The sequence below is a fragment of the Amphibalanus amphitrite genome, unplaced genomic scaffold, assembly GCF_019059575.1.
Source record: "Amphibalanus amphitrite isolate SeventyFive unplaced genomic scaffold, NRLGWU_Aamphi_draft 000097F_arrow, whole genome shotgun sequence".
Classification (NCBI taxonomy): Eukaryota; Metazoa; Arthropoda; class Thecostraca; order Balanomorpha; family Balanidae; genus Amphibalanus; species Amphibalanus amphitrite.
Genome location: NW_024881592.1, coordinates 431672 through 448702, shown reverse-complemented (window position 1 = coordinate 448702; position 17031 = coordinate 431672). Strand labels below are relative to the sequence as shown.

Below are 17031 nucleotides of genomic sequence, written 5' to 3'. Positions count from 1 at the left end.
CCAGCTCCCAAGACAAATTTGTTTTAAAAAAACGTGTCACTCGACCCTATCAAAGCAGTAGAAATGTGACCTGATGTGACCTGTTCTTTGGTTGCGTTTTGATCACAATAAATGCAGCTAGATGCACGAATTCCTATTTCCTACCCACAGAAAACGATCGATGGCCTTTTAATCAAAGACATTGCACAATCGCTTGCAATTTTGCCAAAAGGTATTCCTTTGCTCCTATAAGCCGATGCGACCACGCACGACAAATGACGTCATGAAAAATGTCGACTACAGAGGGCAAACTAATGGCGGTATTGGTGGTCCGAGCCGACTCGCACGATGGGCGGTCAAGTGGCCCGGGGGAGCGACCATGAGGCTGGCAGTTGACGTGACTGGGCGGTGCAGATGTCTCGGATAGCTCCTACAAGGACAGGGCGAGACGGCGCGTGGACCGCTGCGCGGCCGTCGCAGTCGGTGACATGCAAATTGCAGGGGGGGGGGGGCTGCGCGAGTTCTCGTGTCGGGGTCTTGTGTAACGCGGCCAGACAAAGTTGCGGCTCACATCCGCTCTTGGTCGTGCAGAGTTCGAATCGGCGTGCTTTAATGTACTTACATCGTTCAGGATTGAGTATTATGAAAGAAGAGCTTGTCCGGGCTATATTTGCTCCTTTGATTGACTTTGATTAAACTAGCGACCTGAGGATCAGATGGGCTGACATAAAAGGAACCATGGATGAGAGAATAATGAGATAGTATTATGTCATCCATGACTGAACTTAGTCGTCGCACAAGGTGCAAACAGTGCGCCATTCTCGATCTTGCTACCGATATGCTGGTCGCTGTTCGCTGCCTTTTTAGCTATTCACATAAAATTTGTGGTATGTGTTTTAAAGTGTTTAAAATGCAAATACAATTTGAAACAATTTGCATCCAACATCGGGTCATCTTGCCAGCAGACAAACAAATAAAAATCGTTTATTCGAAGGTCAATTGAGAAGAACCGAGTTTCAACTAAAGGATAAAGCCTTGACTGCAGCACATGCAATGCCACCATTTGTTCTAAGACTTGCGTGGCAAGTGTTAATAAAATGCCGTGACCAGTAAAACGCCTTTTGGGCGAAGAACGAGCGAGCGAGATAGCCTGAGCCCTGCACGTGCGGAAGGGCGAGAGGGTACTTCCAACGGGCTTGTGCACGGCACCCTTCTAACCGGTCGCTAGCGGTGTGCCAAATTTGAACGCACTCGGCCCAGCCGTTCCTGAGATCTGGAAGCGGCATTCTGCAAGTGCGCACGTGCAAACGGGGTCCAAAATGACTTTTGCACGGCACTCTGCTAACCGGTCCCCAACCGTGTACCAAATTTGAGCGCAATCGGCCCAGCCGTTCTCGAGATCTGGAAACGCCCCTTGCACGTGCGCACGTGCAGTAGCACCCTAACCGCAACACATTGGAATGCATTGCCTGGTGGGTGCCTACCTGCATGCCAAGTTTCAGCGAAATCGCCCCAGTAATTACCGAGTTATTAAAATGGGAACAAATTTGACACCTCTTATTGTTGTATTTTGCACGTGCACTGGGGGTGACCCAACTGCATCGAGAGTATCCTATTTTTGGTAGAAAGGATGCAGCTACCCTATAAAATTACCGCAAGTCAATCGCCCAAGCGGCTGCTGAGATATGAGCCTCTCAAAATCACTACTTTTGCAAAACAGCTTGAACACCCTTGACTTTTCACGTGGCACGTGCCACGACGGTCACTGAGATGTATCAAAAGTAGTCAATTACGGGGTAGAATGGATGGGGCTACCCAGCAAAAAAGACCGCAAGCCAATCGGTCCAGCGGTTGCTGAGATATAAGCCTCTCAAAAGCGTTACAGGCCGGGCCGGGCCGGGCCGGGCCGGGCCGGGCCGGGCCGCTCATACTGAGATTTTTCCGTTATATTGAAAAGACTCGCTTCGCTCGCTGCGCTCGCTCGCTCGTAATAATGTTGAAAAGACCGCAACCGTTTTCATGCACATACATATAAGTACGTGCACTGAAATGTGTCATGCAGCGGAACCGGTATCATCCGTTACATGCCTTAGCATAACACTGCAACTCTTTTACATTTGGAAGGAAAGATTGGCGCAAATATACGTGTTCTTTGTAATTGGGGTACATTTCAGAAAGGCCGAATTTTAAATGAGCCAAACAATGCTCTCTTCAGCATGGAACTTAGCAGATCTCACGAAACCATAGCGAAAACGGTGTTCATATCAAAAGAAGCTGTGAGTAATAATTCGCAAAATAACGGCAAATTGCTACTCTTTATATTTATGTCATGGGCGTTTTGTGTTTTTCGCTAGCACTAGCTTTTTGAGTTGATGTTGGTATGCTAAAAACAAAACCATCATAGAATAATAGTAACACATCATCAGATCACCAAATCACTGATTATGAACAGAATTTACATTATATATGTAGAAGATGCTGAATATCCAGCCTTGCTTCCAGGACAAATGATCAATGGTACCACAGGACGTGGTGTAGCTTCCCGAGTCTCCCGATATTTATGGATCTACAATTTTATATTGAAAGGTCTATCAGCACTCACCATTGCATAGGAAATTTCTGCTCTCGAAAAAAGATCACTTATAGGTTCATGTCTGTTTGTGATAGCGCTGATGACTTTATGCCTCTTTGTTGTGATTCCCTGTCCAATATGACCGCTACAGACCAATGTCTAGAGTGTACCAGCAATGAATGCTGGATGGAATGGCATTCCAGGTTTGCGTTATATCTTATGAAGTATGAAGTTACTGACTTAAATCTCTCAATACCACATAGGCTGCTTTATCCTCGCATCTGTTTTGACCGAACAATCGAAAAAAATACTGAGTGCCTAATCTCGCTTAACACATATGTGGTAAATTGGAAAGCTGGCCCACTATCTTGACAGTGGATCAATGAGATTATGCTCGCTTATCTACTTGTCACCCGCGAAAAATGGCCTGTCGTCGGCATGACATCAAACGTACCATGCCACATGACATCATAGCAAATCCCTGAACCGTCCGCCGTCGTGGTGGCCGGTTCGGCGTCACGACAGCTCGAGGGGCGCTCGAGGGGGCGCCGGACCACAGGTGTCCGCTCTAGACGAGTCGGGCCGGGGTGCCAGTGCCCTACCAGTGCTCTTCCTACCTACCAATCCGCGGCACACACCGGACCGCGCTCAGCAGCCGTATGGTCACCATCGGCCGACATCCGGACGCGGCGCCGTTCCGGTCCCGGACATCCGTTCCGTGCCGCTCCGGCCAGCTGTCTCACGACCTACGATAAGGGCGGCCCGATTGTCAACCCGGAGGTTCTCACGGTGTTCGTCGGACGCTGCCCGGTACCCGGCAGGGGAGTCCCGCCGCGTCACGCAGTGGCGTCAGCCCGTGATCTGATTGGGGTGGGCAGATTGGGCACTGCCGGATCCGGGCGGTATGGTGGGCTGTCGTATCTACACCATGTCCCACCCAACGCCGCTGCACCGACAAGGGATGTCACAAAACCGCCGCGTTTCCGCAGTGCATAAGGATCCTTGACAGACGACAAAATAAAGCTGAACAACTCATTTGTGAAAATGTCGTCATCCGATCAATTTTAGCAACCGGATAAAGCTTACTCAGAGAATCGTACACTGAACTCAATGGCTTTGGTATTTTAGAAGGTAAAGGAGCATTTTGGCTCAAGCTGAGATGAAATATATAAAGCATGGCCCTAAAATTTCCTTTCTCATCGAAGTAGTCAGTTTCAGCTCTGTAGTCCTTCTTTAGCACATACGTCTTTCCTGAACACAACGTTCGTTGGCCTTTAATCCTAAATATGCTTTCAATCTTATACTTTCGGTAGATGCTAACATGTTTTTCCAATGTCGTTCTGCATTTCCAACAAAATTTACTATACTGGAATAATTGATTACAGTTGGCACTTGGCTTGTCACCGATTACAAATTCAGTAAATATCATGAAGTAGGCACTTCTTGGCAAAAGAAAAAAAAACGTAATAGCCAGCTGTGTGCCGAGGACCATAGCCATGGCACCGAGGTCTGTTTATACGCACTTGACCTTGGATACATGATGAGCATCACTAATATGCCCTCCCCCAAAAAAGTTTCATTTTTTTCGCAGCTTTGCATCTTTCCATCATAGGCGGCGGAACGGGGAGGGCACCGGGGTACCGTGCCCCCTTTGATTTTGGCATTTTAATATTAGCCCTATGGGCGTTGCATGGAAAGAATGGGACCAAAAGTCGGCAGTGCCCCCCCCCCCCGTAATTGAAGGTATTCCGCCGCTACTGCATTCCATCCGTGAGTTCCGTTAAGTGTTCATCGTCTCAATTCGGTTACATTATTTTGAGACATATGAGTTGTGATGGTAGAGTAAAAATGGAGCTATATCAGTATTCTGTTCCGTCAAATATTTTTTCTATGTTTTGCTTCCACCCACCTACTTGATCACATGAAATATGGCTTCTGTTCATGGTTTGTCCAGCCTCTGGAAGCTGGTCTTTCCGCAAATGGACAACAGGACACCTGCCTGCCACGAATAGTACATACATAACCACTCATTGCGCCGCGCCGGTCGGTTTTCCCCTAGATCGCTGGTTATTTAGCTGTGGTCTGGTTAACAGTTTGGAAACAGGATTTGAAACAGGAAACAGAATATGTACGTGAGTAAGTTGATCTAATCAGAAACAATTTTGACTAAGGAATGCTACTTGCGCGATTCGGTTATTGCATATGCATATTTGGAAATGATTTCTTCGTTGCCACTGGACTATCCCACTATTAAATAAGCATGGCCACTTCATATCCTTTATTCTTAGTTTCCAACCATAGCAACTGCTGGAATCTAGTAGCAGCATCTAAGCATGTGGGTCCTAGAAGCACCTAATAATGAAAATGCACGTATAATTGAGCGCCAAGCCCATCCTTGCTGTTCTTCACGAGGAGGTGATAAGAATGAATTAAAGGTAGTGTGCCACCTTTGAAAGATTTCCCATTTTATTTTTCCTAGGATAAGAAGCTTCTGTTTTTACCTAATATCGCAAAAAAAATCAAAAATGGGCCTGGAATAGTGCCTTTTTCGCCTAAAAGTTTATCGGTTTTTCTATATGTATAACAATTGTAGTGGGCTGACCTGTAAACAGGCGTCGGCAACAATCGCGAATGCGGCGCGCATGTGACAATAAGCAAAGGTCATTATAGAGTTACGACGTACGGGAATGAGTTATCAGCTGTCTAATCGTAGACAACACAATGTCGAGCCTTAAACTGTAAGCCTGTATTGGTATTGTTTCTTTTATTTGGCTGTCGAACATTATTTATGGTTTGAAATACGATTTTATGTAAAATAATTGATATGAAAAAGCCGTCTCTTAAGTTATGACCCCATTTCACCACACGCAAGTGGCAGAAATGACAATGATCAGCTGACGCATTTTCCTTGGCCGAAGTCAGAGCGCGCGGCCCGACGCACCACCACCGCACCACAAAGTATGAGCAGAAGCCGCGCCCAAAGCCAGGGCCCCGGTAACGTGAGGTAGCCGAGTCGGGGCAGCGTGCGCTGACCCAAGCCGGGGCCGCAGCTTTGGGCGCGGTCTACCGCATCCCCGCGGGCAGCCCCGGGCTATCACATGACACCGGGAGGACGCGCGGCCCCGGCTTGGGTCAGCGCACGCTGCCCCGACTCGGCTACCTCACGTTACCGGGGCCCTGGCTTTGGGCGCGGTCTACCGCACCACATAACAGGCGTGTTCGAAACCGCAGGAGATGATGATAAACGGGTTTATCGAAACTTGATTGGATGAGCATGTCGGTAATAGCGATTTCAGTGTGTGCATTTATTGTTCATAGTGGTGTGAAATGTGGTTGGGGTACGACCGACAACCCGTCGGGGCGAATTTCGCACTGGGGTACTCAAAATTTGAAGAATTTAAGACGTTTCCATGAGTTTTGAAGGTATGGATAAGTTCTAAAAATCCGGTTCTCCTTATCTGGGCCATTAACTCCATACGGTCCAGGAAAGCTGGCACACTACCTTTAATTTTGGAAAACTCAAGTGCCATTATGCTGCACCTAAATGTTACCTTGCCAACCCTAAGGAGCAAATCAAGGCCTAACAGGAGCAAATCACCTCCTACGTCCGGCGAACCTAATATTCTACTCCCGTATAGCGACTTCAGGATTCTACCAGATGCATTAGTTTCGCAAGAACAAGCTCCGGCGTATGGTGCTGAATGCTGATTGCCAGCACTGATAATCATATTTTGGAATGACACGCTCAGTGGCGTAGACAGGGGGGTCATGCCCGACCTGGGAACCCCTTTCCGCCCAGCCGCCCAATCTGCACATTACGAGAAGAAACCTCGTCGGCAAGCTCCTACCCATTTAAGTCTTATTTCTTTGATTTATTTGTGTGTTTCTTTTTTGTTTATTTGTTTATTTGTTCATTTGTTTATTTGTTTATTTGTTTATTTGTTTGCTTGAGTTGTTTGTTTTTATGTTTGTTTTTTATTTTTGCTATTTATTTATTTGATGCTATTTATTTTTGAATGGACATTAAAATGCGTTGTGTCTCCCTCTACAGTCTCTTACAGATGACAACTGATAACTAAGTAAACAAATGTATTTTCGATTGCAAATACGTAGCAGACACGTGGGTACCTGAAGTCCGATTACCGAACACAGGCTACACGGAACTTGAGCAAATTCATGTCGCGGGTAACAATATTGGGCAACATGTTGCAAATGTCCTACCCAGCAAGAGAAGGTCACTGTTCGTGCATATACAACCTTCAGGTATGGCCTGGCGCCGAAGGCTGTAACCTTGACAGATAATCTGTATTTTGAGACAGCACATATGTCAGATCTATCGCCATCTCGAGGTCGTATACCGGTCACATGGTCGCAGTATTGCATGCAAAGGATTTTGGGGAGGGGGTGCGACGGGAGGGGGGGGGTTCGTCTCGGCCGTCGTCGGCCCGTTCGGCGTGTGGCGTTCCCAGGTCAGCCGCAGACGTATGACGAATGTGGCATGCGACCTTACGATGTAGATGTCCGGATTGCAGCGTTATCTGTGCCCGCCTGATATGGGTGCAGCCGGACGGCTCTGGTGCAGCATTATGGCCCGTCTGGTGATCGGAGCAGACACGACGACTTACATGGTCGCAGAGATCGTCCTGCCCGCTCTGGATGTTTAATTACTCATCAGGTAATCACGTGGATAGTAACATTTCTGGACACTTCGGACGGTCCGTCCAGACAAGTCGCCTGCGTGAGAAAATTCGGGCCAGACCAGATGTAAGATCACTTCGTCCTTTAGATGGTGTTTACTCGGGTTATAAGGCTTTAGTGAATTCGTGCGGAACATATTCTTAAATATGACAGGATATTCAGTTACAAATACAAGTGTTCAACATAGTAAAACCAGACAATGATAAATCAACACAAAAAGGTCATTGCTATAGATATAAACCCTCTGGCAGCCTCTTTTCCTTGACTGCGAAGCTAATAAGCGAGTCGTTATTTCACCCAGAATCAAGCTTTCCAGCCGTTAGAAGGTTCAAATCACAAAACTGTCCTTTCCATGCGGCAAAACAGTCCACACCGCCAGAGAAGCAATGTTTCGAGTGTGGTGATCTGAAGTCATTGCCTTTCTGTAACCGGACTGGCCACTGCCATTCTGGCTCACTATTTGATGACGTTGGGTACTGCAAAAATGCTACCCGGCACAGGTCGGTGAGGGTCTCAATTCGCACGTGCGCACGTGCAGGGCTCACTTCTACATCTCGAGCACGCTGGACTGGTTGTGCTATAAGTGTAGATATTTAGGTACTGCTGTAAGATGCCAATGAGATGAGTGACCTGTGCAACCTAGCTCTCACCTGCGTTCGCTCGCTCTTCGCCGAAAATGTGTTTTATTGGTTATTCATAAGAACTACCTATAAGACGCTTCCGGTCTTCAGAGAAAATATATTGATGAGAAGCTCGAAACTTCTTACGCATATTCATAGGAAGCGTTCAGGGATATAATGTCCCCGGAAAGGCCTCATGCAGAACCATCTATGCGATCCAGGCGCGGATACAAGGGGGGGGGGGCCATGGGGGCCATGCCCCCCCCCCTTGGCCGATTTTTTTCAAAAATAAAATAAAAAGTTAAAAAGCTGAAAAGGGGGCCTCCTGAAAATAAAGTGGCTATTCATGTTGAGATGTTGCCTGAACAGCTAGATAAGCTCAATAGACGCAGTTTTTTTTGGGGGGGGCCAACAAGTGGGAAGATGGGGCCTCCAACAGGTGGGATTATGGGGGCCTCCTGGTTTCTAATGGCCCCTCCCTTGGAGATTTTCTGGATCCGCCCCTGATGCGATCTATCATAGAGCATACGATTCAACACATCCTCTTTGTTTTTATATCTATTGGCCAGAACAATGTCTAGTTAGTAAGGCCAAAGTCAATACCTGGAGACGTCTACTTGAAGCATGGGGTCGCAAAGTGCACTTTGCGCATTACTAATGTAATTCTAACCAACTGGCCCAAATCCTAGCAATTATGAAGTGCATACAGCAACATTTATTGGAAACTCCAGAGTCCTAAAGTTCCTCTCCTCCATGTTTCCACACCCGCAAGGTTTTGTAAACAGCTTCTCGCTCGTTTAAGCTGTCCAGGCATTCACCATCTAAAATATATACCCGATTTATGTGTTCGGATGTTACCTTCACACCGCCGTGGGATAATTCTTGTTATCATCACCATCTGATCACCTGTTATCACCTAAGCTAAGCATGTGGTCTGTACCACTTGCATGGGAAGGGAAGTCTTTATGACATCACCGAGGAGGGCCTTATGATGTTCGTGTAAATACAAAACAAACAATGGTAAACAATGGAACGGACGCTCTCCCAACGCGATCGTCGTCTTTGATAATAAAACGTGAAACAGGGCGACCATTATGACGTGTGAATGTCTCAAACGTGATTGAGGTACGGCATTAATTGTGGCTGCTGCTAAACCTAGATGCTTTACAACTTAATAGGCTATTTCGTATGGTCATCACTCGTTTTTTTCTGATCTCAACCGTCAGATCTCCCAGCCTGCTTGACGGCTCTTAACTTATATCACAAACTCACGATTTTCAATTAACATTTCATCAGACATATTTCTAAGAATAAATACAAAAACATATAATGTCAGAGCACGCCATTGTCTGCCTTAGATGTATTAATTTCCTTTTTGGAATCGATAGACCTATGATTCCTTCATTAGTCGCTCGGGTCAATTCATTCCCAGTGACGCATCTAACCGAAACTCTACAACACTTCCCATGACTGGCGGCGGCGACGCATTGTTTACGATCCCATCCCGCCCCAGCAGCTGGCCCGATGCGCCGAACTCGTGCCAATGCTCCGGAAATGCCGCGCACTGACCAGTGACGTCATCGGCGTGGTGGTCGGCGGCGGATCGGTGCTCCCCCATCCCATGTGTGTACGCAGGAGGGTCGGGTGCATCGGCGGGGTTGGAGGCCGGCCTGTGCCAGTGACCTCCGTCCAATCCACCTGAAGCAACGGCGCAAGGCGACGGAACGGGATTTCTGGCGACGATCACTAAATAGGACCATTGTACTATAGAAAAGGTGTTTCTGCAATCCGTTAGTGGCTTCTCAGCCCAGGGAGAATGAGTGTGATTTTGTGAATTTGGCTGGGTGGGTTTGTGTTTGTTTTGCTTAGTAGTAAGTACCAGCCATCGGTGTATTTTAATTTTTATAGCTGCTGCTGCAACGGGCATCCCCTTCTTCAGTTCCCCGATTTACTTATCAGTAAAAAGTTAGAGCACCGTTACAAGCTGCACAGTGGCACTCAGTACAGTTCCGTGCATCTATCTGTATACGGAAATGAAGGAGTGCCGACTGTCGTCTCATCGGAGCGTAAATCGTGACATACGGAAATCATGTGTCTCACATCCGCCAAGAGCATATCCGTGTGCGCCCCTGGGGACGTTTTCGGCCGCGGCATTTTTGGCAGATTTTTTTTTAGCCCGGTCCGTTGTGCCGGATTCTCTGGGCCAGTGGGAGATGCGGGGCTTCCCTTTGGTCGTGGTTCTTCTCCCGACCCGGAGTGTTTGGTGCGATGCGGCGTGTTTTCTCACTGAAAAAACAGTAGAGGAGGAAATCACGATCAGGGCTCCACCAAACCGGCGACCGTGATGCGGGGGTTTGCTCTAGTTTGGTGAACGACGGAGTGGTACGTGTTTCGTTGCACTGCAGTAGGTATATTCCCAGGAGCTTGTGATGATTTGTGAGCAATGGGCTCAACTTCGTGATAAACCATTTGATGCTAAAGGTGCAAGGATTGTGTGTCTGTTACGTTTATTGCGTAACTGACGTCATTCATCGATACAAAGTATTCAAAGCGGTGAATGCGCAGCGACTACGGAAGGAACACTATTGGCTGCTGCACTTCTTCTGCATCAAATTTGTAAAAGCGGACCAATCAACCTCCCAAAATACTAATCCATAGATTCAACGAATCGCATACGGACGTCAACTTCAGGAAACCTGATTTATCCTACAAATTATATCTATTTAATGCCATATCAGCCATTCGTCCCCCTCCCCTGGCCGTCTGCAGCTTGGATGGGACTTGAACGGGCCAGGTCTGACTGTTGCCAATGGCAACTCCAGGCGCAGGATAACAAGCCGCCAAATAAATCATGTCACTGGGTGTCACCGTTAGTAAGCGGGAGCGTGTCGATTACCCGGCAGCCCACCCTGAATGTGTCCAAATCGTACCGCCATGGCCGACACCGGGTTGACACGACGGGTACTCCACCCTTCTGTCGTCTGTATGGCAACACAGAGGACACACGTTGAGGAGGGAGGGTGATTCGGTATTGAACGCTCCTTCCAGACGTCGTCGGGGCGGTGGAGGCCATACCACCGCGTGTTGGTATCGTAATCAGCACGGACGGACAGGACAGGCTGCGGACAGCCACCCGAGACGGTCACCCTCATCCCCGGCGGCCCGTCTCATCAGTGTCCGCTAATGACGTCATCAGTGTCCTCTTATGACGTCATTTGCCAGATATACCTACAGTCAGCGCGGGTCAGCCTAACGGCGTGTCAAGTGCCGTTACCTGGTGTCGCACCGAGGTGCCTGCAACAGCCAGGGACAGCCGGCAACTGGGCACGGCGGTAACCGACTCCACCTTGACTGCCAGCCGAAAAGGATTTGCACATGTCAACGTCTCAATGTGCATCGCGGTCATACAATGTATGCATGTGTCACTATCATCTTGCGTTTGTTCAAGACGTGGTAGAGAAATAATGAATTCTACCCCAGAATAGATTCTCCTCTTTGTGAATGGCTTCGGGAAACATCAGCTCGGCTTTACACCGCGGAGAAGCACGTGTTCTTGAAACATATCAGCCTGAATTCAGAAAAATGTGCCCAGTTCGCGCAGCAATGCATTCATAACGGTTTGAAAAATCTGCTCGCCGTTGGACGGTCTGGTATCTGGCACATTGTTCGGCCTCTGCACACAATGCATTTATTCATGCACGGCCAAAAGGTCCGTCCGAACACCTATCGCGTCCGCATGGCGTCATGTAGCCAAAACGTTACCGATGTACGCGGTTGATCGCATTATGTTCGCCCTTCGGAACATGCCGAAAGTCAAAGAACAGCGCGGTCACTGTCGCGTTCCAGAGAAGGCTTGGCGATATAACAGGAATTCGGCTCTTCGCTGCAATCGGCAGTGTATTTCAATCGTGAGGCTCTAAAATTGGACATTCTAAAAGAACGTTTTATAGCGCATGGAACTGTCAGATGGCAGTTGTCCACTGGCTTTGCCTATGACTATCGTTTAGCAGTAAAATTATAGGCATTTTTTAATCGATGGCTTTAAAGCTAAATTCTGGGCAAATCACGATAAACGTTTTATCACATTTTCAATCAGAATTTGTATCCGTGTTTGATTCGTATAACCACTCAGAAGCTAATGCGTTTTTTTAAGAATTGCATAATCATCAATTTTGTTCTGAGAATCGTGCAACAAACTTTCGCTCCATTTTTGGCAATGTTCCAAATATCTGCGATAGCTTGCATTTCAAACGGTCAAAGGTATTATCACTTTTCATCGAAAGGTAGCTCGCTCAGTTTCTTACAGCTTGACTCACTCGCAAACACCTCACCCGATCAACTCACAATTCATTTCGGATTATCTTCTCCAAAGCTTTGGAGCATACCAGCGTTGCATGTGAGCCATCCACCACATCGAAGGGCGCCGCGTATGGGACGAGGCGGTCCACTTCCGCTGGAGTGACCAGCTTTCCGCCGCAGCTCGGGTGTGGCCGGGCATTGCAGAGAAGTGTCACCAACTGTGTCATCGTGACACTGACAGTGTAATGTCGCCTATAGACAGAGACCATGGGTACAGCATACTGTCGCATTGCCGACACAAGTCCCGCAGTGACCTGTCACCGCGTGCGTCACACCATCCGTCGTGGGCTTGATAACTGCATAACCCGCGCCCCACTGGGGTCTGTGTATAACACGCCCTACTGGGGGGGGGGGCTATTCATAGCCCCCCCTCCTAACTCCGAAACTACTGGGCCGATCGTCAAAATTCAAACGGCGTCTGATAGCCCCGGAAAAACTGTCGAGCGAAACCTAATTTCATTGACCTCGAGGTCACCGATGACGTCACAGGTCAGGTCAAAGTAAAAATTATTAGCACTTTGGCTTGTTCACATTTTGGGCTCTGGCCGCCGTCTTACAAGTCAGATCAGGCTCATTTTTGGTTTCCACACTCGTGAACAGATGCTCTAGATACCTTGAGGGTACCAAAGTTGTACTTTGATTTTCAGGTCAGGGTCAGGTCATCACAGGTCACGAAAATATTATATCATGCGTCGGTCACGTGACACATGTTTTATGGTCCATTTAGGCCATACATTTCGAATTTGATGTCGTCTGTGTCATTCGAGGTCATTTTGAGTCGATTTTAGCTTAGGTCAGGTCACTTGCAGGTCAAAAAAGGTCAAATTTTGAAGTTAAAATTTTTCAACAAAAAAGGTGTCTATTGGATGCAGTTTGAGCTCAGGAACACGATGGTGCCATTTATATTGGTGTACGATGTCAAATACGTACTGAAAAAGTGATTTGAAAAATTAATAATTGTGAATTTTTTTGCAATAATGCGTATAACTTGGCCATTTTTGAAGATATTTAGCTAAAACTTGCTAGAGTTAGTCATAATCATGCGTTCTGTCACATATATTCCGGTTTTTTCGAAAAGTCAAAAACTTTTTGAAAAAAATATAAAAATATAAATTTTGAATATTATTATATAAAAATTTCGAAATTTTCAAAATTTTGAAAATCCGAGATAGCAGTTTGATAGCGCGGTCAATTCTGAGTCCTTTCATGCAAAGAAATTGGATCTAGCTTAAAAACTGAGCTCTTGGGAGCGATTGCCGTGGTTCAATGTTTTGCGTCGAAATCGGACGAACATGACGTCACTCTGACGTCATTTCCGGCCGACCTATGGTAGCTACGAAGTTCAAATTTTGACACAAGGTGTCAAATTGATGCAGCCGAAGGTACTGAAAGTTTGGCGTCGATACGTCAAGCGGTTTGGAAGTTATTGCAGAAAAACGGGAGGGGGGGCTATAAATAGCCCCCCCCCCAGTGGGGCGCGGGATAACTGAGAGACGAACTGGAGACTTACGTAAAATTATTTACGTGGTCCCGCGGTAACTGCTTCATATAAGCATGCGGCACAACTTCAACTTCAACTGTGCCTGACTTGTTCATCGGTGCCTTGCTTACTCGACGCGACTTATAGATAGTTGTGTGAAATACTGAGACTAAATCTAACTACTATTGATATCAAATATCAATGATCATCGCTCAGTGCTGCATTTAGAAGAACAAATAAATTACACTCAGCCTTTAAGAAATGTTCATGGCAAGGATGTTGGATGACGATGGAATAACCAGGGGCGGATCCAAGGGGGGGTCACATGGGTCATGGCCCCCCCTTGAGGCCCGGGGGCCCAAAAACCTGCCAGGGGCACCACCGGCCTATCAGGGGTATCACAGTCCTGACAGGGGCACCACAGGACCGCCAGGGGCACCACAGGCCTAGCAGGGACACCACGGGCCTGGTGCCCCTGGGCCCTGACAGGACTGTAACGCCCCTGACAAGCCTGAAGTGTCCCCGGCAGGCACGTGGTGCCCCTGACAGGCCTGAGGCGCCCCTGCAAGGCCGGTGGTGCCTCTGGCAGGCCTGTGGTGTCCATGGCAGGCCTGTGGTGCCCTTGCTAGGCCTCTGGTGCCCCTGACAGGCTTGTAATGCCCCTGGAAGGACTGTGGTGCCCCTGGCAGGCCTCTGGTGCCCCTGACAGGCTTGCGGTGCCCTTGGAAGGACTGTGGTGTCCCTGGGCCCTGACAAGCCTGAGGTGCCCCTGACAGGCCCGTGGTGCCCTTGTTAGGCCTGTGGTGCCCCTGGCAGGCCTCTGGTGCCCCTGGCAGGTCTGTGGTGCCCCTGGCAGGTCTGTGGCGCCCCTGGCAGACCTGTGTTGACTGGTGCCCCTGCTAGGTCGCTGGTGCCCCTCACAGACCTGTGGTGCCCCTGGGCCTTGACAAGCCTGAGATGCCTGGCTATGACAGGCTCGTGGTGCCCCTGATAGAACAGTGGTGCCCTTGCTAGGCCTGTAGTGCCCCTGGCAGGCCTCTGGTGCCCCTGCTACCCCTGCGCCCGGAGAGGACTATGGTGCCCCTGAAAAGCCTGAAGTGCCTCTCGACAGGCCCGTGGTGCCCCTGACAGGCCCAAGTTACCCCTGCGAGGTCGGTGATGCTCCTGACAGGCCTCTGGTGCCCCTGGCAGGTCTGTGGTGCCCCCTGGCAGGCCTGTGTTGACTGGTGCCCCTGCTAGGCCGCTGGTGCCCCTCACAGGCCTGCGGTGCCCCTGGAAGGACTGTGGTGCCCCTGCCCCTAGGGGTGCTCATGGGCCCAACAGGCCCGTTGTGCCCCTGACAGGCCTGTCGTGTATACTTGCTAGACCTGTGGTGCCCCTGCTTCCTGGCAGGCCTGTGGTGCCCCTGCTTCCTGGCGGGCCTGTGGCGCCCCTACAAGGCCGTAGGTGCCCCTGACAGGTTTGTGGTGTCCCTGGAAGGACTTTGGTGCCCCTGACAAGCCTGAAGTGTCAAGGACAGACCCTTTAGACGCCAGGGTCAAGTTCGTCGGACTGACAACGATTCGCTTACCTGATAACGTTCCTGGTAAGTACTCACTACTCAGCGTCCACAACATATATGTATACACATAGCACATTCATATATACTTGCTTACAATTGGTAAATGTGGTTGTGGGTAAGAGTTAAGATACTGACTAAAAATAAAAAAATAAAAAAACTGAAAATGGGGGCACCACCAAAATTAAGTGGACGAAATCCGTTGAGTTTTTAATTTTGGGTATAGGTAGGGGCACCACTTCGATTCATGACCCTCCCCTTGGAGTTTTCCTGGATCCGCCCCTGGGAATAACTACTATAACTACTAATTCCTATACCTACTGGAATATATACTACATAGTTACCGTTGACAAATGTGTATTAGACTATTCATAGTCGAGTTCGAAGACGCTCACCATAACACGAAATTCAAACCTCAGTTCCCGGAAGCTTTTGAATGTATTATAAACCTTTCCTTTCCTTTTTGGTGCAGACACACCCAAACTTATCTCTTCCGACGGCAGTGTTTGACCTCGCAGTCGTCCTCAGACCAAGTCCGAGAAAACGTCTGCAACTGCTGCACACACTGACCCCCCCCCCCTCATTGAGCTTCAGACAGACTGGCGCTGCCACCCCTCCGTGAGAGAGGGGCGGAGTCACATGACCGCTGCTGGGGGGAGGGGGAGGGGAGACGGCAGGGAGGGGGCGCCGGCGGCGGCAGAGGGCGGCAGGACGCGTCGCCCGACCGCGGAGGCCAGTCAGCCGCCACAGCCGTACGAGGTCGGACGTGCCCTCACCAGCTCCCGACAGCACCGCCAGCTCAGCGCCGCGCCGCACCGCGCCAGACACCCCACCTCAGCACCGGCTTACCCTCAGGTGAGTCCAGCCACCGGCACCTGGTGTGCGGGAGGCGTATGTGTGTGTGCGTGTGTGATGAGACGATGAGTAGGTCGGGCCGTTCCATCATCGGCACAATTCGTCGATGGTTAGGAGGAGCGGGAGTGAGACTCCTGCGGACTGATGGGCAGAACAATGCTCTCCACGTGGCGCGATAAGCTCGAAGTGATCAAGTCGCCACATCTCGGTGCATGCAGGCTTGCACCAAAGTGCACGAATCCCAATCGTCTGTGCACAACTCTTCAGACCACATCGGCCTTCAAAGCGGTGGCCTTCCTCAACAGGCTCTCCGTTCTCTCGCGGTAGATTCGTTCAACTATTTCTGTTGGGCCCCCGGTCCGCGGCGACTCACATGATTGGCTCTTTTGTTTTCACATCCGATGCGGCAGGTGCTGAGCACAGTAATTGCCACTTACGCGGGACTCTATTAGCAACTATGGGAGACCGAACCTAACGAACATAACCAGGGAGGGAACAAAACGAGCCGCTGTCTGATGAAGAGGATTAAACGATAACAAAAATAGTGTCATTTGGGAAGGGACGACAGTGGGAAGACCAACCGTTAGTCGTCGCCGGATAATGCCATTTGCGGCCACCGCTGATTACCCCTGCGACCTTTGGACGCGCGGCCACGTCATAGTTTGCCGACTGTGCAGCACGGTACTACGTCACCAGACGATGTCGATTCGGGGAACGCCCCGGGAGTGGGGAGACCTGATGATGACGTTGGTTTCTGCTGAGGGGATCCCACCGCTGTGTCTGAAGAGTAGCCCGGGGGCGGCGCCGAGAGACCTTGTGGGTTGGCACAGCATCAGGTCTTGGTCTCGAGCATGGGGACCTCGTGAGCACTGCCCCAATAGCAATGAGCACTTGCGCAGGACCTCACGAA

At 49.3% G+C, this 17031-nt stretch overlaps 1 protein-coding gene across 1 annotated transcript in view; it reads left to right on the top strand.

The window, feature by feature from the left end:
* Window positions 1-15998: 15998 nt before the first annotated feature.
* Window positions 15999-17031, top strand: part of LOC122380405 — a 44712-nt gene continuing 43679 nt past the window's right edge. The window contains exon 1 of the mRNA XM_043363557.1: window positions 15999-16121. The gene's annotated coding sequence lies outside the window, so the exon portion shown is untranslated. The remainder of the gene's footprint in view (window positions 16122-17031) is intronic.